This window comes from Lathyrus oleraceus, unplaced genomic scaffold, assembly GCF_024323335.1.
Source record: "Lathyrus oleraceus cultivar Zhongwan6 unplaced genomic scaffold, CAAS_Psat_ZW6_1.0 chrUn0005, whole genome shotgun sequence".
In the NCBI taxonomy this organism is placed as follows: domain Eukaryota; kingdom Viridiplantae; phylum Streptophyta; class Magnoliopsida; order Fabales; family Fabaceae; genus Lathyrus; species Lathyrus oleraceus.
In genome coordinates this window covers 156,378-171,390 of record NW_026112396.1, presented here as the reverse complement: position 1 = coordinate 171,390, position 15,013 = coordinate 156,378, and the positions used below count along the sequence as shown (strand labels likewise).

At 40.3% G+C, this 15,013-nt stretch overlaps 51 non-coding genes and 5 pseudogenes across 51 annotated transcripts; all 56 read right to left on the bottom strand.

The window, feature by feature from the left end:
• Positions 1-27: 27 nt before the first annotated feature.
• Positions 28-146, bottom strand: LOC127110677 (5S ribosomal RNA). Its single transcript, XR_007797460.1, has one exon. It is a non-coding gene; the product is annotated as a 5S ribosomal RNA (ribosomal RNA).
• A 161-nt stretch (positions 147-307) lies between these two features.
• Positions 308-426, bottom strand: LOC127110675 (5S ribosomal RNA). Its single transcript, XR_007797458.1, has one exon. It is a non-coding gene; the product is annotated as a 5S ribosomal RNA (ribosomal RNA).
• Positions 427-587: 161 nt separating this feature from the next.
• Positions 588-706, bottom strand: LOC127110674 (5S ribosomal RNA). Its single transcript, XR_007797457.1, has one exon. It is a non-coding gene; the product is annotated as a 5S ribosomal RNA (ribosomal RNA).
• Positions 707-867: 161 nt separating this feature from the next.
• On the bottom strand, positions 868-986 carry LOC127110672 (5S ribosomal RNA). Its single transcript, XR_007797456.1, has one exon. It is a non-coding gene; the product is annotated as a 5S ribosomal RNA (ribosomal RNA).
• Positions 987-1,147: 161 nt separating this feature from the next.
• On the bottom strand, positions 1,148-1,266 carry LOC127110671 (5S ribosomal RNA). Its single transcript, XR_007797455.1, has one exon. It is a non-coding gene; the product is annotated as a 5S ribosomal RNA (ribosomal RNA).
• A 161-nt stretch (positions 1,267-1,427) lies between these two features.
• Positions 1,428-1,546, bottom strand: LOC127110670 (5S ribosomal RNA). The gene has a single exon (XR_007797454.1). It is a non-coding gene; the product is annotated as a 5S ribosomal RNA (ribosomal RNA).
• Positions 1,547-1,707: 161 nt separating this feature from the next.
• LOC127110669 (5S ribosomal RNA) lies at positions 1,708-1,826 on the bottom strand. Its single transcript, XR_007797453.1, has one exon. It is a non-coding gene; the product is annotated as a 5S ribosomal RNA (ribosomal RNA).
• Positions 1,827-1,987: 161 nt separating this feature from the next.
• LOC127110668 (5S ribosomal RNA) lies at positions 1,988-2,106 on the bottom strand. Its single transcript, XR_007797452.1, has one exon. It is a non-coding gene; the product is annotated as a 5S ribosomal RNA (ribosomal RNA).
• A 161-nt stretch (positions 2,107-2,267) lies between these two features.
• On the bottom strand, positions 2,268-2,386 carry LOC127110667 (5S ribosomal RNA). Its single transcript, XR_007797451.1, has one exon. It is a non-coding gene; the product is annotated as a 5S ribosomal RNA (ribosomal RNA).
• A 161-nt stretch (positions 2,387-2,547) lies between these two features.
• On the bottom strand, positions 2,548-2,666 carry LOC127110666 (5S ribosomal RNA). The gene has a single exon (XR_007797450.1). It is a non-coding gene; the product is annotated as a 5S ribosomal RNA (ribosomal RNA).
• A 161-nt stretch (positions 2,667-2,827) lies between these two features.
• LOC127110665 (5S ribosomal RNA) lies at positions 2,828-2,946 on the bottom strand. Its single transcript, XR_007797449.1, has one exon. It is a non-coding gene; the product is annotated as a 5S ribosomal RNA (ribosomal RNA).
• Positions 2,947-3,107: 161 nt separating this feature from the next.
• Positions 3,108-3,226, bottom strand: LOC127110663 (5S ribosomal RNA). Its single transcript, XR_007797447.1, has one exon. It is a non-coding gene; the product is annotated as a 5S ribosomal RNA (ribosomal RNA).
• A 161-nt stretch (positions 3,227-3,387) lies between these two features.
• On the bottom strand, positions 3,388-3,506 carry LOC127110662 (5S ribosomal RNA). The gene has a single exon (XR_007797446.1). It is a non-coding gene; the product is annotated as a 5S ribosomal RNA (ribosomal RNA).
• A 161-nt stretch (positions 3,507-3,667) lies between these two features.
• On the bottom strand, positions 3,668-3,786 carry LOC127110661 (5S ribosomal RNA). Its single transcript, XR_007797445.1, has one exon. It is a non-coding gene; the product is annotated as a 5S ribosomal RNA (ribosomal RNA).
• A 49-nt stretch (positions 3,787-3,835) lies between these two features.
• On the bottom strand, positions 3,836-3,958 carry LOC127111439 (uncharacterized; annotated as a pseudogene).
• A 161-nt stretch (positions 3,959-4,119) lies between these two features.
• Positions 4,120-4,238, bottom strand: LOC127110660 (5S ribosomal RNA). Its single transcript, XR_007797444.1, has one exon. It is a non-coding gene; the product is annotated as a 5S ribosomal RNA (ribosomal RNA).
• A 161-nt stretch (positions 4,239-4,399) lies between these two features.
• LOC127110659 (5S ribosomal RNA) lies at positions 4,400-4,518 on the bottom strand. The gene has a single exon (XR_007797443.1). It is a non-coding gene; the product is annotated as a 5S ribosomal RNA (ribosomal RNA).
• A 161-nt stretch (positions 4,519-4,679) lies between these two features.
• LOC127110658 (5S ribosomal RNA) lies at positions 4,680-4,798 on the bottom strand. Its single transcript, XR_007797442.1, has one exon. It is a non-coding gene; the product is annotated as a 5S ribosomal RNA (ribosomal RNA).
• A 161-nt stretch (positions 4,799-4,959) lies between these two features.
• Positions 4,960-5,078, bottom strand: LOC127110656 (5S ribosomal RNA). Its single transcript, XR_007797441.1, has one exon. It is a non-coding gene; the product is annotated as a 5S ribosomal RNA (ribosomal RNA).
• Positions 5,079-5,239: 161 nt separating this feature from the next.
• Positions 5,240-5,358, bottom strand: LOC127110655 (5S ribosomal RNA). The gene has a single exon (XR_007797440.1). It is a non-coding gene; the product is annotated as a 5S ribosomal RNA (ribosomal RNA).
• Positions 5,359-5,519: 161 nt separating this feature from the next.
• On the bottom strand, positions 5,520-5,638 carry LOC127110654 (5S ribosomal RNA). The gene has a single exon (XR_007797439.1). It is a non-coding gene; the product is annotated as a 5S ribosomal RNA (ribosomal RNA).
• A 161-nt stretch (positions 5,639-5,799) lies between these two features.
• LOC127110653 (5S ribosomal RNA) lies at positions 5,800-5,918 on the bottom strand. Its single transcript, XR_007797438.1, has one exon. It is a non-coding gene; the product is annotated as a 5S ribosomal RNA (ribosomal RNA).
• A 49-nt stretch (positions 5,919-5,967) lies between these two features.
• LOC127111508 (uncharacterized) lies at positions 5,968-6,090 on the bottom strand (annotated as a pseudogene).
• Positions 6,091-6,251: 161 nt separating this feature from the next.
• Positions 6,252-6,370, bottom strand: LOC127110651 (5S ribosomal RNA). Its single transcript, XR_007797436.1, has one exon. It is a non-coding gene; the product is annotated as a 5S ribosomal RNA (ribosomal RNA).
• A 161-nt stretch (positions 6,371-6,531) lies between these two features.
• Positions 6,532-6,650, bottom strand: LOC127110650 (5S ribosomal RNA). The gene has a single exon (XR_007797435.1). It is a non-coding gene; the product is annotated as a 5S ribosomal RNA (ribosomal RNA).
• Positions 6,651-6,811: 161 nt separating this feature from the next.
• LOC127110649 (5S ribosomal RNA) lies at positions 6,812-6,930 on the bottom strand. The gene has a single exon (XR_007797434.1). It is a non-coding gene; the product is annotated as a 5S ribosomal RNA (ribosomal RNA).
• A 161-nt stretch (positions 6,931-7,091) lies between these two features.
• Positions 7,092-7,210, bottom strand: LOC127110648 (5S ribosomal RNA). Its single transcript, XR_007797433.1, has one exon. It is a non-coding gene; the product is annotated as a 5S ribosomal RNA (ribosomal RNA).
• A 161-nt stretch (positions 7,211-7,371) lies between these two features.
• On the bottom strand, positions 7,372-7,490 carry LOC127110647 (5S ribosomal RNA). The gene has a single exon (XR_007797432.1). It is a non-coding gene; the product is annotated as a 5S ribosomal RNA (ribosomal RNA).
• A 161-nt stretch (positions 7,491-7,651) lies between these two features.
• On the bottom strand, positions 7,652-7,770 carry LOC127110645 (5S ribosomal RNA). The gene has a single exon (XR_007797430.1). It is a non-coding gene; the product is annotated as a 5S ribosomal RNA (ribosomal RNA).
• A 161-nt stretch (positions 7,771-7,931) lies between these two features.
• Positions 7,932-8,050, bottom strand: LOC127110644 (5S ribosomal RNA). Its single transcript, XR_007797429.1, has one exon. It is a non-coding gene; the product is annotated as a 5S ribosomal RNA (ribosomal RNA).
• A 49-nt stretch (positions 8,051-8,099) lies between these two features.
• Positions 8,100-8,222, bottom strand: LOC127111449 (uncharacterized; annotated as a pseudogene).
• Positions 8,223-8,383: 161 nt separating this feature from the next.
• LOC127110643 (5S ribosomal RNA) lies at positions 8,384-8,502 on the bottom strand. Its single transcript, XR_007797428.1, has one exon. It is a non-coding gene; the product is annotated as a 5S ribosomal RNA (ribosomal RNA).
• A 161-nt stretch (positions 8,503-8,663) lies between these two features.
• Positions 8,664-8,782, bottom strand: LOC127110642 (5S ribosomal RNA). Its single transcript, XR_007797427.1, has one exon. It is a non-coding gene; the product is annotated as a 5S ribosomal RNA (ribosomal RNA).
• Positions 8,783-8,943: 161 nt separating this feature from the next.
• LOC127110641 (5S ribosomal RNA) lies at positions 8,944-9,062 on the bottom strand. The gene has a single exon (XR_007797426.1). It is a non-coding gene; the product is annotated as a 5S ribosomal RNA (ribosomal RNA).
• Positions 9,063-9,223: 161 nt separating this feature from the next.
• On the bottom strand, positions 9,224-9,342 carry LOC127110639 (5S ribosomal RNA). The gene has a single exon (XR_007797424.1). It is a non-coding gene; the product is annotated as a 5S ribosomal RNA (ribosomal RNA).
• A 161-nt stretch (positions 9,343-9,503) lies between these two features.
• Positions 9,504-9,622, bottom strand: LOC127110638 (5S ribosomal RNA). Its single transcript, XR_007797423.1, has one exon. It is a non-coding gene; the product is annotated as a 5S ribosomal RNA (ribosomal RNA).
• Positions 9,623-9,783: 161 nt separating this feature from the next.
• LOC127110637 (5S ribosomal RNA) lies at positions 9,784-9,902 on the bottom strand. Its single transcript, XR_007797422.1, has one exon. It is a non-coding gene; the product is annotated as a 5S ribosomal RNA (ribosomal RNA).
• Positions 9,903-9,951: 49 nt separating this feature from the next.
• Positions 9,952-10,074, bottom strand: LOC127111448 (uncharacterized; annotated as a pseudogene).
• Positions 10,075-10,235: 161 nt separating this feature from the next.
• On the bottom strand, positions 10,236-10,354 carry LOC127110636 (5S ribosomal RNA). Its single transcript, XR_007797421.1, has one exon. It is a non-coding gene; the product is annotated as a 5S ribosomal RNA (ribosomal RNA).
• Positions 10,355-10,515: 161 nt separating this feature from the next.
• Positions 10,516-10,634, bottom strand: LOC127110635 (5S ribosomal RNA). Its single transcript, XR_007797420.1, has one exon. It is a non-coding gene; the product is annotated as a 5S ribosomal RNA (ribosomal RNA).
• A 161-nt stretch (positions 10,635-10,795) lies between these two features.
• Positions 10,796-10,914, bottom strand: LOC127110634 (5S ribosomal RNA). Its single transcript, XR_007797419.1, has one exon. It is a non-coding gene; the product is annotated as a 5S ribosomal RNA (ribosomal RNA).
• Positions 10,915-11,075: 161 nt separating this feature from the next.
• Positions 11,076-11,194, bottom strand: LOC127110633 (5S ribosomal RNA). Its single transcript, XR_007797418.1, has one exon. It is a non-coding gene; the product is annotated as a 5S ribosomal RNA (ribosomal RNA).
• Positions 11,195-11,355: 161 nt separating this feature from the next.
• LOC127110632 (5S ribosomal RNA) lies at positions 11,356-11,474 on the bottom strand. Its single transcript, XR_007797417.1, has one exon. It is a non-coding gene; the product is annotated as a 5S ribosomal RNA (ribosomal RNA).
• A 161-nt stretch (positions 11,475-11,635) lies between these two features.
• Positions 11,636-11,754, bottom strand: LOC127110631 (5S ribosomal RNA). The gene has a single exon (XR_007797416.1). It is a non-coding gene; the product is annotated as a 5S ribosomal RNA (ribosomal RNA).
• Positions 11,755-11,915: 161 nt separating this feature from the next.
• Positions 11,916-12,034, bottom strand: LOC127110630 (5S ribosomal RNA). The gene has a single exon (XR_007797415.1). It is a non-coding gene; the product is annotated as a 5S ribosomal RNA (ribosomal RNA).
• A 161-nt stretch (positions 12,035-12,195) lies between these two features.
• LOC127110628 (5S ribosomal RNA) lies at positions 12,196-12,314 on the bottom strand. Its single transcript, XR_007797413.1, has one exon. It is a non-coding gene; the product is annotated as a 5S ribosomal RNA (ribosomal RNA).
• Positions 12,315-12,475: 161 nt separating this feature from the next.
• Positions 12,476-12,594, bottom strand: LOC127110627 (5S ribosomal RNA). The gene has a single exon (XR_007797412.1). It is a non-coding gene; the product is annotated as a 5S ribosomal RNA (ribosomal RNA).
• A 161-nt stretch (positions 12,595-12,755) lies between these two features.
• LOC127110625 (5S ribosomal RNA) lies at positions 12,756-12,874 on the bottom strand. Its single transcript, XR_007797411.1, has one exon. It is a non-coding gene; the product is annotated as a 5S ribosomal RNA (ribosomal RNA).
• A 161-nt stretch (positions 12,875-13,035) lies between these two features.
• LOC127110624 (5S ribosomal RNA) lies at positions 13,036-13,154 on the bottom strand. Its single transcript, XR_007797410.1, has one exon. It is a non-coding gene; the product is annotated as a 5S ribosomal RNA (ribosomal RNA).
• Positions 13,155-13,315: 161 nt separating this feature from the next.
• On the bottom strand, positions 13,316-13,434 carry LOC127110623 (5S ribosomal RNA). The gene has a single exon (XR_007797409.1). It is a non-coding gene; the product is annotated as a 5S ribosomal RNA (ribosomal RNA).
• A 161-nt stretch (positions 13,435-13,595) lies between these two features.
• On the bottom strand, positions 13,596-13,714 carry LOC127110622 (5S ribosomal RNA). The gene has a single exon (XR_007797408.1). It is a non-coding gene; the product is annotated as a 5S ribosomal RNA (ribosomal RNA).
• Positions 13,715-13,875: 161 nt separating this feature from the next.
• On the bottom strand, positions 13,876-13,994 carry LOC127110621 (5S ribosomal RNA). Its single transcript, XR_007797407.1, has one exon. It is a non-coding gene; the product is annotated as a 5S ribosomal RNA (ribosomal RNA).
• A 161-nt stretch (positions 13,995-14,155) lies between these two features.
• Positions 14,156-14,274, bottom strand: LOC127110620 (5S ribosomal RNA). Its single transcript, XR_007797406.1, has one exon. It is a non-coding gene; the product is annotated as a 5S ribosomal RNA (ribosomal RNA).
• Positions 14,275-14,323: 49 nt separating this feature from the next.
• LOC127111507 (uncharacterized) lies at positions 14,324-14,446 on the bottom strand (annotated as a pseudogene).
• Positions 14,447-14,607: 161 nt separating this feature from the next.
• Positions 14,608-14,726, bottom strand: LOC127110619 (5S ribosomal RNA). Its single transcript, XR_007797405.1, has one exon. It is a non-coding gene; the product is annotated as a 5S ribosomal RNA (ribosomal RNA).
• Positions 14,727-14,887: 161 nt separating this feature from the next.
• LOC127110618 (5S ribosomal RNA) lies at positions 14,888-15,006 on the bottom strand. The gene has a single exon (XR_007797404.1). It is a non-coding gene; the product is annotated as a 5S ribosomal RNA (ribosomal RNA).
• Between the last annotated feature and the right edge of the window lie 7 nt (positions 15,007-15,013).

Genomic DNA, 15,013 nt, shown 5'->3' with positions numbered 1-15,013 from the left:
AGAAGTATTTAAAAAATCGCAAAAAAAGAGGTGCAACACAAGGACTTCCCAGGAGGTCACCCATCCTAGTACTACTCTCGCCCAAGCACGCTTAACTGCGGAGTTCTGATGGGATCCGGTGCATTAGTGCTGGTATGATCGCACCTGATATCTCATGCGCTTTGATTGTATATATTTTATTTCTTTCACTTATTAACGGCAAAACAAACATAATTAACGCTGAAATGCTTGTCTTCTCCTACTTTTTCCGACTCTTTTACGCCGATTAACAGAAATAAAAAGAAGTATTTAAAAAATCGCAAAAAAAGAGGTGCAACACAAGGACTTCCCAGGAGGTCACCCATCCTAGTACTACTCTCGCCCAAGCACGCTTAACTGCGGAGTTCTGATGGGATCCGGTGCATTAGTGCTGGTATGATCGCACCTGATATCTCATGCGCTTTGATTGTATATATTTTATTTCTTTCACTTATTAACGGCAAAACAAACATAATTAACGCTGAAATGCTTGTCTTCTCCTACTTTTTCCGACTCTTTTACGCCGATTAACAGAAATAAAAAGAAGTATTTAAAAAATCGCAAAAAAAGAGGTGCAACACAAGGACTTCCCAGGAGGTCACCCATCCTAGTACTACTCTCGCCCAAGCACGCTTAACTGCGGAGTTCTGATGGGATCCGGTGCATTAGTGCTGGTATGATCGCACCTGATATCTCATGCGCTTTGATTGTATATATTTTATTTCTTTCACTTATTAACGGCAAAACAAACATAATTAACGCTGAAATGCTTGTCTTCTCCTACTTTTTCCGACTCTTTTACGCCGATTAACAGAAATAAAAAGAAGTATTTAAAAAATCGCAAAAAAAGAGGTGCAACACAAGGACTTCCCAGGAGGTCACCCATCCTAGTACTACTCTCGCCCAAGCACGCTTAACTGCGGAGTTCTGATGGGATCCGGTGCATTAGTGCTGGTATGATCGCACCTGATATCTCATGCGCTTTGATTGTATATATTTTATTTCTTTCACTTATTAACGGCAAAACAAACATAATTAACGCTGAAATGCTTGTCTTCTCCTACTTTTTCCGACTCTTTTACGCCGATTAACAGAAATAAAAAGAAGTATTTAAAAAATCGCAAAAAAAGAGGTGCAACACAAGGACTTCCCAGGAGGTCACCCATCCTAGTACTACTCTCGCCCAAGCACGCTTAACTGCGGAGTTCTGATGGGATCCGGTGCATTAGTGCTGGTATGATCGCACCTGATATCTCATGCGCTTTGATTGTATATATTTTATTTCTTTCACTTATTAACGGCAAAACAAACATAATTAACGCTGAAATGCTTGTCTTCTCCTACTTTTTCCGACTCTTTTACGCCGATTAACAGAAATAAAAAGAAGTATTTAAAAAATCGCAAAAAAAGAGGTGCAACACAAGGACTTCCCAGGAGGTCACCCATCCTAGTACTACTCTCGCCCAAGCACGCTTAACTGCGGAGTTCTGATGGGATCCGGTGCATTAGTGCTGGTATGATCGCACCTGATATCTCATGCGCTTTGATTGTATATATTTTATTTCTTTCACTTATTAACGGCAAAACAAACATAATTAACGCTGAAATGCTTGTCTTCTCCTACTTTTTCCGACTCTTTTACGCCGATTAACAGAAATAAAAAGAAGTATTTAAAAAATCGCAAAAAAAGAGGTGCAACACAAGGACTTCCCAGGAGGTCACCCATCCTAGTACTACTCTCGCCCAAGCACGCTTAACTGCGGAGTTCTGATGGGATCCGGTGCATTAGTGCTGGTATGATCGCACCTGATATCTCATGCGCTTTGATTGTATATATTTTATTTCTTTCACTTATTAACGGCAAAACAAACATAATTAACGCTGAAATGCTTGTCTTCTCCTACTTTTTCCGACTCTTTTACGCCGATTAACAGAAATAAAAAGAAGTATTTAAAAAATCGCAAAAAAAGAGGTGCAACACAAGGACTTCCCAGGAGGTCACCCATCCTAGTACTACTCTCGCCCAAGCACGCTTAACTGCGGAGTTCTGATGGGATCCGGTGCATTAGTGCTGGTATGATCGCACCTGATATCTCATGCGCTTTGATTGTATATATTTTATTTCTTTCACTTATTAACGGCAAAACAAACATAATTAACGCTGAAATGCTTGTCTTCTCCTACTTTTTCCGACTCTTTTACGCCGATTAACAGAAATAAAAAGAAGTATTTAAAAAATCGCAAAAAAAGAGGTGCAACACAAGGACTTCCCAGGAGGTCACCCATCCTAGTACTACTCTCGCCCAAGCACGCTTAACTGCGGAGTTCTGATGGGATCCGGTGCATTAGTGCTGGTATGATCGCACCTGATATCTCATGCGCTTTGATTGTATATATTTTATTTCTTTCACTTATTAACGGCAAAACAAACATAATTAACGCTGAAATGCTTGTCTTCTCCTACTTTTTCCGACTCTTTTACGCCGATTAACAGAAATAAAAAGAAGTATTTAAAAAATCGCAAAAAAAGAGGTGCAACACAAGGACTTCCCAGGAGGTCACCCATCCTAGTACTACTCTCGCCCAAGCACGCTTAACTGCGGAGTTCTGATGGGATCCGGTGCATTAGTGCTGGTATGATCGCACCTGATATCTCATGCGCTTTGATTGTATATATTTTATTTCTTTCACTTATTAACGGCAAAACAAACATAATTAACGCTGAAATGCTTGTCTTCTCCTACTTTTTCCGACTCTTTTACGCCGATTAACAGAAATAAAAAGAAGTATTTAAAAAATCGCAAAAAAAGAGGTGCAACACAAGGACTTCCCAGGAGGTCACCCATCCTAGTACTACTCTCGCCCAAGCACGCTTAACTGCGGAGTTCTGATGGGATCCGGTGCATTAGTGCTGGTATGATCGCACCTGATATCTCATGCGCTTTGATTGTATATATTTTATTTCTTTCACTTATTAACGGCAAAACAAACATAATTAACGCTGAAATGCTTGTCTTCTCCTACTTTTTCCGACTCTTTTACGCCGATTAACAGAAATAAAAAGAAGTATTTAAAAAATCGCAAAAAAAGAGGTGCAACACAAGGACTTCCCAGGAGGTCACCCATCCTAGTACTACTCTCGCCCAAGCACGCTTAACTGCGGAGTTCTGATGGGATCCGGTGCATTAGTGCTGGTATGATCGCACCTGATATCTCATGCGCTTTGATTGTATATATTTTATTTCTTTCACTTATTAACGGCAAAACAAACATAATTAACGCTGAAATGCTTGTCTTCTCCTACTTTTTCCGACTCTTTTACGCCGATTAACAGAAATAAAAAGAAGTATTTAAAAAATCGCAAAAAAAGAGGTGCAACACAAGGACTTCCCAGGAGGTCACCCATCCTAGTACTACTCTCGCCCAAGCACGCTTAACTGCGGAGTTCTGATGGGATCCGGTGCATTAGTGCTGGTATGATCGCACCTGATATCTCATGCGCTTTGATTGTATATATTTTATTTCTTTCACTTATTAACGGCAAAACAAACATAATTAACGCTGAAATGCTTGTCTTCTCCTACTTTTTCCGACTCTTTTACGCCGATTAACAGAAATAAAAAGAAGTATTTAAAAAATCGCAAAAAAAGAGGTGCAACACAAGGACTTCCCAGGAGGTCACCCATCCTAGTACTACTCTCGCCCAAGCACGCTTAACTGCGGAGTTCTGATGGGATCCGGTGCATTAGTGCTGGTATGATCGCACCTGATATCTCATGCGCTTTGATTGTATATATTTTATTTCTTTCACTTATTAACGGCAAAACAAACATAATTAACGCCCAGGAGGTCACCCATCCTAGTACTACTCTCGCCCAAGCACGCTTAACTGCGGAGTTCTGATGGGATCCGGTGCATTAGTGCTGGTATGATCGCACCTGATATCTCATGCGCTTTGATTGTATATATTTTATTTCTTTCACTTATTAACGGCAAAACAAACATAATTAACGCTGAAATGCTTGTCTTCTCCTACTTTTTCCGACTCTTTTACGCCGATTAACAGAAATAAAAAGAAGTATTTAAAAAATCGCAAAAAAAGAGGTGCAACACAAGGACTTCCCAGGAGGTCACCCATCCTAGTACTACTCTCGCCCAAGCACGCTTAACTGCGGAGTTCTGATGGGATCCGGTGCATTAGTGCTGGTATGATCGCACCTGATATCTCATGCGCTTTGATTGTATATATTTTATTTCTTTCACTTATTAACGGCAAAACAAACATAATTAACGCTGAAATGCTTGTCTTCTCCTACTTTTTCCGACTCTTTTACGCCGATTAACAGAAATAAAAAGAAGTATTTAAAAAATCGCAAAAAAAGAGGTGCAACACAAGGACTTCCCAGGAGGTCACCCATCCTAGTACTACTCTCGCCCAAGCACGCTTAACTGCGGAGTTCTGATGGGATCCGGTGCATTAGTGCTGGTATGATCGCACCTGATATCTCATGCGCTTTGATTGTATATATTTTATTTCTTTCACTTATTAACGGCAAAACAAACATAATTAACGCTGAAATGCTTGTCTTCTCCTACTTTTTCCGACTCTTTTACGCCGATTAACAGAAATAAAAAGAAGTATTTAAAAAATCGCAAAAAAAGAGGTGCAACACAAGGACTTCCCAGGAGGTCACCCATCCTAGTACTACTCTCGCCCAAGCACGCTTAACTGCGGAGTTCTGATGGGATCCGGTGCATTAGTGCTGGTATGATCGCACCTGATATCTCATGCGCTTTGATTGTATATATTTTATTTCTTTCACTTATTAACGGCAAAACAAACATAATTAACGCTGAAATGCTTGTCTTCTCCTACTTTTTCCGACTCTTTTACGCCGATTAACAGAAATAAAAAGAAGTATTTAAAAAATCGCAAAAAAAGAGGTGCAACACAAGGACTTCCCAGGAGGTCACCCATCCTAGTACTACTCTCGCCCAAGCACGCTTAACTGCGGAGTTCTGATGGGATCCGGTGCATTAGTGCTGGTATGATCGCACCTGATATCTCATGCGCTTTGATTGTATATATTTTATTTCTTTCACTTATTAACGGCAAAACAAACATAATTAACGCTGAAATGCTTGTCTTCTCCTACTTTTTCCGACTCTTTTACGCCGATTAACAGAAATAAAAAGAAGTATTTAAAAAATCGCAAAAAAAGAGGTGCAACACAAGGACTTCCCAGGAGGTCACCCATCCTAGTACTACTCTCGCCCAAGCACGCTTAACTGCGGAGTTCTGATGGGATCCGGTGCATTAGTGCTGGTATGATCGCACCTGATATCTCATGCGCTTTGATTGTATATATTTTATTTCTTTCACTTATTAACGGCAAAACAAACATAATTAACGCTGAAATGCTTGTCTTCTCCTACTTTTTCCGACTCTTTTACGCCGATTAACAGAAATAAAAAGAAGTATTTAAAAAATCGCAAAAAAAGAGGTGCAACACAAGGACTTCCCAGGAGGTCACCCATCCTAGTACTACTCTCGCCCAAGCACGCTTAACTGCGGAGTTCTGATGGGATCCGGTGCATTAGTGCTGGTATGATCGCACCTGATATCTCATGCGCTTTGATTGTATATATTTTATTTCTTTCACTTATTAACGGCAAAACAAACATAATTAACGCTGAAATGCTTGTCTTCTCCTACTTTTTCCGACTCTTTTACGCCGATTAACAGAAATAAAAAGAAGTATTTAAAAAATCGCAAAAAAAGAGGTGCAACACAAGGACTTCCCAGGAGGTCACCCATCCTAGTACTACTCTCGCCCAAGCACGCTTAACTGCGGAGTTCTGATGGGATCCGGTGCATTAGTGCTGGTATGATCGCACCTGATATCTCATGCGCTTTGATTGTATATATTTTATTTCTTTCACTTATTAACGGCAAAACAAACATAATTAACGCCCAGGAGGTCACCCATCCTAGTACTACTCTCGCCCAAGCACGCTTAACTGCGGAGTTCTGATGGGATCCGGTGCATTAGTGCTGGTATGATCGCACCTGATATCTCATGCGCTTTGATTGTATATATTTTATTTCTTTCACTTATTAACGGCAAAACAAACATAATTAACGCTGAAATGCTTGTCTTCTCCTACTTTTTCCGACTCTTTTACGCCGATTAACAGAAATAAAAAGAAGTATTTAAAAAATCGCAAAAAAAGAGGTGCAACACAAGGACTTCCCAGGAGGTCACCCATCCTAGTACTACTCTCGCCCAAGCACGCTTAACTGCGGAGTTCTGATGGGATCCGGTGCATTAGTGCTGGTATGATCGCACCTGATATCTCATGCGCTTTGATTGTATATATTTTATTTCTTTCACTTATTAACGGCAAAACAAACATAATTAACGCTGAAATGCTTGTCTTCTCCTACTTTTTCCGACTCTTTTACGCCGATTAACAGAAATAAAAAGAAGTATTTAAAAAATCGCAAAAAAAGAGGTGCAACACAAGGACTTCCCAGGAGGTCACCCATCCTAGTACTACTCTCGCCCAAGCACGCTTAACTGCGGAGTTCTGATGGGATCCGGTGCATTAGTGCTGGTATGATCGCACCTGATATCTCATGCGCTTTGATTGTATATATTTTATTTCTTTCACTTATTAACGGCAAAACAAACATAATTAACGCTGAAATGCTTGTCTTCTCCTACTTTTTCCGACTCTTTTACGCCGATTAACAGAAATAAAAAGAAGTATTTAAAAAATCGCAAAAAAAGAGGTGCAACACAAGGACTTCCCAGGAGGTCACCCATCCTAGTACTACTCTCGCCCAAGCACGCTTAACTGCGGAGTTCTGATGGGATCCGGTGCATTAGTGCTGGTATGATCGCACCTGATATCTCATGCGCTTTGATTGTATATATTTTATTTCTTTCACTTATTAACGGCAAAACAAACATAATTAACGCTGAAATGCTTGTCTTCTCCTACTTTTTCCGACTCTTTTACGCCGATTAACAGAAATAAAAAGAAGTATTTAAAAAATCGCAAAAAAAGAGGTGCAACACAAGGACTTCCCAGGAGGTCACCCATCCTAGTACTACTCTCGCCCAAGCACGCTTAACTGCGGAGTTCTGATGGGATCCGGTGCATTAGTGCTGGTATGATCGCACCTGATATCTCATGCGCTTTGATTGTATATATTTTATTTCTTTCACTTATTAACGGCAAAACAAACATAATTAACGCTGAAATGCTTGTCTTCTCCTACTTTTTCCGACTCTTTTACGCCGATTAACAGAAATAAAAAGAAGTATTTAAAAAATCGCAAAAAAAGAGGTGCAACACAAGGACTTCCCAGGAGGTCACCCATCCTAGTACTACTCTCGCCCAAGCACGCTTAACTGCGGAGTTCTGATGGGATCCGGTGCATTAGTGCTGGTATGATCGCACCTGATATCTCATGCGCTTTGATTGTATATATTTTATTTCTTTCACTTATTAACGGCAAAACAAACATAATTAACGCTGAAATGCTTGTCTTCTCCTACTTTTTCCGACTCTTTTACGCCGATTAACAGAAATAAAAAGAAGTATTTAAAAAATCGCAAAAAAAGAGGTGCAACACAAGGACTTCCCAGGAGGTCACCCATCCTAGTACTACTCTCGCCCAAGCACGCTTAACTGCGGAGTTCTGATGGGATCCGGTGCATTAGTGCTGGTATGATCGCACCTGATATCTCATGCGCTTTGATTGTATATATTTTATTTCTTTCACTTATTAACGGCAAAACAAACATAATTAACGCTGAAATGCTTGTCTTCTCCTACTTTTTCCGACTCTTTTACGCCGATTAACAGAAATAAAAAGAAGTATTTAAAAAATCGCAAAAAAAGAGGTGCAACACAAGGACTTCCCAGGAGGTCACCCATCCTAGTACTACTCTCGCCCAAGCACGCTTAACTGCGGAGTTCTGATGGGATCCGGTGCATTAGTGCTGGTATGATCGCACCTGATATCTCATGCGCTTTGATTGTATATATTTTATTTCTTTCACTTATTAACGGCAAAACAAACATAATTAACGCCCAGGAGGTCACCCATCCTAGTACTACTCTCGCCCAAGCACGCTTAACTGCGGAGTTCTGATGGGATCCGGTGCATTAGTGCTGGTATGATCGCACCTGATATCTCATGCGCTTTGATTGTATATATTTTATTTCTTTCACTTATTAACGGCAAAACAAACATAATTAACGCTGAAATGCTTGTCTTCTCCTACTTTTTCCGACTCTTTTACGCCGATTAACAGAAATAAAAAGAAGTATTTAAAAAATCGCAAAAAAAGAGGTGCAACACAAGGACTTCCCAGGAGGTCACCCATCCTAGTACTACTCTCGCCCAAGCACGCTTAACTGCGGAGTTCTGATGGGATCCGGTGCATTAGTGCTGGTATGATCGCACCTGATATCTCATGCGCTTTGATTGTATATATTTTATTTCTTTCACTTATTAACGGCAAAACAAACATAATTAACGCTGAAATGCTTGTCTTCTCCTACTTTTTCCGACTCTTTTACGCCGATTAACAGAAATAAAAAGAAGTATTTAAAAAATCGCAAAAAAAGAGGTGCAACACAAGGACTTCCCAGGAGGTCACCCATCCTAGTACTACTCTCGCCCAAGCACGCTTAACTGCGGAGTTCTGATGGGATCCGGTGCATTAGTGCTGGTATGATCGCACCTGATATCTCATGCGCTTTGATTGTATATATTTTATTTCTTTCACTTATTAACGGCAAAACAAACATAATTAACGCTGAAATGCTTGTCTTCTCCTACTTTTTCCGACTCTTTTACGCCGATTAACAGAAATAAAAAGAAGTATTTAAAAAATCGCAAAAAAAGAGGTGCAACACAAGGACTTCCCAGGAGGTCACCCATCCTAGTACTACTCTCGCCCAAGCACGCTTAACTGCGGAGTTCTGATGGGATCCGGTGCATTAGTGCTGGTATGATCGCACCTGATATCTCATGCGCTTTGATTGTATATATTTTATTTCTTTCACTTATTAACGGCAAAACAAACATAATTAACGCTGAAATGCTTGTCTTCTCCTACTTTTTCCGACTCTTTTACGCCGATTAACAGAAATAAAAAGAAGTATTTAAAAAATCGCAAAAAAAGAGGTGCAACACAAGGACTTCCCAGGAGGTCACCCATCCTAGTACTACTCTCGCCCAAGCACGCTTAACTGCGGAGTTCTGATGGGATCCGGTGCATTAGTGCTGGTATGATCGCACCTGATATCTCATGCGCTTTGATTGTATATATTTTATTTCTTTCACTTATTAACGGCAAAACAAACATAATTAACGCTGAAATGCTTGTCTTCTCCTACTTTTTCCGACTCTTTTACGCCGATTAACAGAAATAAAAAGAAGTATTTAAAAAATCGCAAAAAAAGAGGTGCAACACAAGGACTTCCCAGGAGGTCACCCATCCTAGTACTACTCTCGCCCAAGCACGCTTAACTGCGGAGTTCTGATGGGATCCGGTGCATTAGTGCTGGTATGATCGCACCTGATATCTCATGCGCTTTGATTGTATATATTTTATTTCTTTCACTTATTAACGGCAAAACAAACATAATTAACGCTGAAATGCTTGTCTTCTCCTACTTTTTCCGACTCTTTTACGCCGATTAACAGAAATAAAAAGAAGTATTTAAAAAATCGCAAAAAAAGAGGTGCAACACAAGGACTTCCCAGGAGGTCACCCATCCTAGTACTACTCTCGCCCAAGCACGCTTAACTGCGGAGTTCTGATGGGATCCGGTGCATTAGTGCTGGTATGATCGCACCTGATATCTCATGCGCTTTGATTGTATATATTTTATTTCTTTCACTTATTAACGGCAAAACAAACATAATTAACGCCCAGGAGGTCACCCATCCTAGTACTACTCTCGCCCAAGCACGCTTAACTGCGGAGTTCTGATGGGATCCGGTGCATTAGTGCTGGTATGATCGCACCTGATATCTCATGCGCTTTGATTGTATATATTTTATTTCTTTCACTTATTAACGGCAAAACAAACATAATTAACGCTGAAATGCTTGTCTTCTCCTACTTTTTCCGACTCTTTTACGCCGATTAACAGAAATAAAAAGAAGTATTTAAAAAATCGCAAAAAAAGAGGTGCAACACAAGGACTTCCCAGGAGGTCACCCATCCTAGTACTACTCTCGCCCAAGCACGCTTAACTGCGGAGTTCTGATGGGATCCGGTGCATTAGTGCTGGTATGATCGCACCTGATATCTCATGCGCTTTGATTGTATATATTTTATTTCTTTCACTTATTAACGGCAAAACAAACATAATTAACGCTGAAATGCTTGTCTTCTCCTACTTTTTCCGACTCTTTTACGCCGATTAACAGAAATAAAAAGAAGTATTTAAAAAATCGCAAAAAAAGAGGTGCAACACAAGGACTTCCCAGGAGGTCACCCATCCTAGTACTACTCTCGCCCAAGCACGCTTAACTGCGGAGTTCTGATGGGATCCGGTGCATTAGTGCTGGTATGATCGCACCTGATATCTCATGCGCTTTGATTGTATATATTTTATTTCTTTCACTTATTAACGGCAAAACAAACATAATTAACGCTGAAATGCTTGTCTTCTCCTACTTTTTCCGACTCTTTTACGCCGATTAACAGAAATAAAAAGAAGTATTTAAAAAATCGCAAAAAAAGAGGTGCAACACAAGGACTTCCCAGGAGGTCACCCATCCTAGTACTACTCTCGCCCAAGCACGCTTAACTGCGGAGTTCTGATGGGATCCGGTGCATTAGTGCTGGTATGATCGCACCTGATATCTCATGCGCTTTGATTGTATATATTTTATTTCTTTCACTTATTAACGGCAAAACAAACATAATTAACGCTGAAATGCTTGTCTTCTCCTACTTTTTCCGACTCTTTTACGCCGATTAACAGAAATAAAAAGAAGTATTTAAAAAATCGCAAAAAAAGAGGTGCAACACAAGGACTTCCCAGGAGGTCACCCATCCTAGTACTACTCTCGCCCAAGCACGCTTAACTGCGGAGTTCTGATGGGATCCGGTGCATTAGTGCTGGTATGATCGCACCTGATATCTCATGCGCTTTGATTGTATATATTTTATTTCTTTCACTTATTAACGGCAAAACAAACATAATTAACGCTGAAATGCTTGTCTTCTCCTACTTTTTCCGACTCTTTTACGCCGATTAACAGAAATAAAAAGAAGTATTTAAAAAATCGCAAAAAAAGAGGTGCAACACAAGGACTTCCCAGGAGGTCACCCATCCTAGTACTACTCTCGCCCAAGCACGCTTAACTGCGGAGTTCTGATGGGATCCGGTGCATTAGTGCTGGTATGATCGCACCTGATATCTCATGCGCTTTGATTGTATATATTTTATTTCTTTCACTTATTAACGGCAAAACAAACATAATTAACGCTGAAATGCTTGTCTTCTCCTACTTTTTCCGACTCTTTTACGCCGATTAACAGAAATAAAAAGAAGTATTTAAAAAATCGCAAAAAAAGAGGTGCAACACAAGGACTTCCCAGGAGGTCACCCATCCTAGTACTACTCTCGCCCAAGCACGCTTAACTGCGGAGTTCTGATGGGATCCGGTGCATTAGTGCTGGTATGATCGCACCTGATATCTCATGCGCTTTGATTGTATATATTTTATTTCTTTCACTTATTAACGGCAAAACAAACATAATTAACGCTGAAATGCTTGTCTTCTCCTACTTTTTCCGACTCTTTTACGCCGATTAACAGAAATAAAAAGAAGTATTTAAAAAATCGCAAAAAAAGAGGTGCAACACAAGGACTTCCCAGGAGGTCACCCATCCTAGTACTACTCTCGCCCAAGCACGCTTAACTGCGGAGTTCTGATGGGATCCGGTGCATTAGTGCTGGTATGATCGCACCTGATATCTCATGCGCTTTGATTGTATATATTTTATTTCTTTCACTTATTAACGGCAAAACAAACATAATTAACGCTGAAATGCTTGTCTTCTCCTACTTTTTCCGACTCTTTTACGCCGATTAACAGAAATAAAAAGAAGTATTTAAAAAATCGCAAAAAAAGAGGTGCAACACAAGGACTTCCCAGGAGGTCACCCATCCTAGTACTACTCTCGCCCAAGCACGCTTAACTGCGGAGTTCTGATGGGATCCGGTGCATTAGTGCTGGTATGATCGCACCTGATATCTCATGCGCTTTGATTGTATATATTTTATTTCTTTCACTTATTAACGGCAAAACAAACATAATTAACGCTGAAATGCTTGTCTTCTCCTACTTTTTCCGACTCTTTTACGCCGATTAACAGAAATAAAAAGAAGTATTTAAAAAATCGCAAAAAAAGAGGTGCAACACAAGGACTTCCCAGGAGGTCACCCATCCTAGTACTACTCTCGCCCAAGCACGCTTAACTGCGGAGTTCTGATGGGATCCGGTGCATTAGTGCTGGTATGATCGCACCTGATATCTCATGCGCTTTGATTGTATATATTTTATTTCTTTCACTTATTAACGGCAAAACAAACATAATTAACGCTGAAATGCTTGTCTTCTCCTACTTTTTCCGACTCTTTTACGCCGATTAACAGAAATAAAAAGAAGTATTTAAAAAATCGCAAAAAAAGAGGTGCAACACAAGGACTTCCCAGGAGGTCACCCATCCTAGTACTACTCTCGCCCAAGCACGCTTAACTGCGGAGTTCTGATGGGATCCGGTGCATTAGTGCTGGTATGATCGCACCTGATATCTCATGCGCTTTGATTGTATATATTTTATTTCTTTCACTTATTAACGGCAAAACAAACATAATTAACGCTGAAATGCTTGTCTTCTCCTACTTTTTCCGACTCTTTTACGCCGATTAACAGAAATAAAAAGAAGTATTTAAAAAATCGCAAAAAAAGAGGTGCAACACAAGGACTTCCCAGGAGGTCACCCATCCTAGTACTACTCTCGCCCAAGCACGCTTAACTGCGGAGTTCTGATGGGATCCGGTGCATTAGTGCTGGTATGATCGCACCTGATATCTCATGCGCTTTGATTGTATATATTTTATTTCTTTCACTTATTAACGGCAAAACAAACATAATTAACGCTGAAATGCTTGTCTTCTCCTACTTTTTCCGACTCTTTTACGCCGATTAACAGAAATAAAAAGAAGTATTTAAAAAATCGCAAAAAAAGAGGTGCAACACAAGGACTTCCCAGGAGGTCACCCATCCTAGTACTACTCTCGCCCAAGCACGCTTAACTGCGGAGTTCTGATGGGATCCGGTGCATTAGTGCTGGTATGATCGCACCTGATATCTCATGCGCTTTGATTGTATATATTTTATTTCTTTCACTTATTAACGGCAAAACAAACATAATTAACGCTGAAATGCTTGTCTTCTCCTACTTTTTCCGACTCTTTTACGCCGATTAACAGAAATAAAAAGAAGTATTTAAAAAATCGCAAAAAAAGAGGTGCAACACAAGGACTTCCCAGGAGGTCACCCATCCTAGTACTACTCTCGCCCAAGCACGCTTAACTGCGGAGTTCTGATGGGATCCGGTGCATTAGTGCTGGTATGATCGCACCTGATATCTCATGCGCTTTGATTGTATATATTTTATTTCTTTCACTTATTAACGGCAAAACAAACATAATTAACGCTGAAATGCTTGTCTTCTCCTACTTTTTCCGACTCTTTTACGCCGATTAACAGAAATAAAAAGAAGTATTTAAAAAATCGCAAAAAAAGAGGTGCAACACAAGGACTTCCCAGGAGGTCACCCATCCTAGTACTACTCTCGCCCAAGCACGCTTAACTGCGGAGTTCTGATGGGATCCGGTGCATTAGTGCTGGTATGATCGCACCTGATATCTCATGCGCTTTGATTGTATATATTTTATTTCTTTCACTTATTAACGGCAAAACAAACATAATTAACGCTGAAATGCTTGTCTTCTCCTACTTTTTCCGACTCTTTTACGCCGATTAACAGAAATAAAAAGAAGTATTTAAAAAATCGCAAAAAAAGAGGTGCAACACAAGGACTTCCCAGGAGGTCACCCATCCTAGTACTACTCTCGCCCAAGCACGCTTAACTGCGGAGTTCTGATGGGATCCGGTGCATTAGTGCTGGTATGATCGCACCTGATATCTCATGCGCTTTGATTGTATATATTTTATTTCTTTCACTTATTAACGGCAAAACAAACATAATTAACGCCCAGGAGGTCACCCATCCTAGTACTACTCTCGCCCAAGCACGCTTAACTGCGGAGTTCTGATGGGATCCGGTGCATTAGTGCTGGTATGATCGCACCTGATATCTCATGCGCTTTGATTGTATATATTTTATTTCTTTCACTTATTAACGGCAAAACAAACATAATTAACGCTGAAATGCTTGTCTTCTCCTACTTTTTCCGACTCTTTTACGCCGATTAACAGAAATAAAAAGAAGTATTTAAAAAATCGCAAAAAAAGAGGTGCAACACAAGGACTTCCCAGGAGGTCACCCATCCTAGTACTACTCTCGCCCAAGCACGCTTAACTGCGGAGTTCTGATGGGATCCGGTGCATTAGTGCTGGTATGATCGCACCTGATATCTCATGCGCTTTGATTGTATATATTTTATTTCTTTCACTTATTAACGGCAAAACAAACATAATTAACGCTGAAATGCTTGTCTTCTCCTACTTTTTCCGACTCTTTTACGCCGATTAACAGAAATAAAAAGAAGTATTTAAAAAATCGCAAAAAAAGAGGTGCAACACAAGGACTTCCCAGGAGGTCACCCATCCTAGTACTACTCTCGCCCAAGCACGCTTAACTGCGGAGTTCTGATGGGATCCGGTGCATTAGTGCTGGTATGATCGCACCTGATATCT